General features: G+C 39.4%; 1 non-coding gene across 1 annotated transcript; it reads right to left on the reverse strand.

Moving 5' to 3' along the window:
- Nucleotides 1-392: 392 nt before the first annotated feature.
- Nucleotides 393-499, reverse strand: LOC112504762. The gene has a single exon (XR_003068259.1). It is a non-coding gene; the product is annotated as a small nucleolar RNA R71 (small nucleolar RNA).
- Nucleotides 500-931: the final 432 nt, after the last annotated feature.

The raw sequence follows: 931 nt of genomic DNA on the forward strand, positions 1-931 counted from the left end.
TCTTTCGTYTTGCAAATGCTAAAAATGGTGGCATTATGGCGTACGCTATTCCTAATTTAACTCAACTACACACAGGGATACGTAAGCCTACCATTGGTGCCACCCATTTTTCACTTAAACCACTGATGTTTCAAATGCTTCAAATAAACGGCCAGTACGCTGGTTTATCTTCTGAAGATCCTCATTCTCATCTGCGTTCTTTTATGGAAATCACAGACTCTTTTCTCATGCCTGATGTTTCAGACGATGCTCTGAGACTAAAACTTTTTCCATTTTCACTAAGGGATCGAGCAAGAGCATGGTACAATTCTYTGCAACCAGACTCTGTGACTACATGGAATGAAATKGCAGAAAAGTTTTTGAAAAAGTATTTTCCACCCACGAGGAATGCCAAATCCAGAAATGAAATCTGTACTTTTAGACAACTAGATGATGAAGCAGTTCCTGATGCATGGGAAAGGTATAAAGAGTTGCTGAGAAAATGCCCTCACCATGGCATTCCGTATTGGATACAGCTACAGACATTTTACAGCGGTTTAAATATCGTTGCTAGACAAATGCTCGATGCTACTGCAGACGGAGCTTTCACAGCTTGTACCTATAATGAAGGTTTTGACATACTTGAAAAGATTTCTAATAATAATGGACAATGGTCTTACCCACGTGCAATGCCACTAAAGAAAACAGCCGAAATAAATGAGGTAGATGTTGTCTCGGCATCAACAGCTCAGATCACTAAGCTAATTTCAAATTTAACATCTAGCCCACATGTGCAATCTGATGCTAATACCTTTAATTCCAATGTTCAATCAGTACAATGCGTGTATTGTGGCGAAGGTCACTCTTTTGAGCATTGTCCTGGTAATCCTGAGCATGTAAATTATGTCAACAAGACTGGACCATTTTCACAGACTTATAATATGGGATGGCA

The sequence above is a fragment of the Cynara cardunculus genome, unplaced genomic scaffold, assembly GCF_001531365.2.
Source record: "Cynara cardunculus var. scolymus isolate 2C unplaced genomic scaffold, CcrdV1 Un_Scaffold_6806, whole genome shotgun sequence".
NCBI classification, from domain to species: domain Eukaryota; kingdom Viridiplantae; phylum Streptophyta; class Magnoliopsida; order Asterales; family Asteraceae; genus Cynara; species Cynara cardunculus.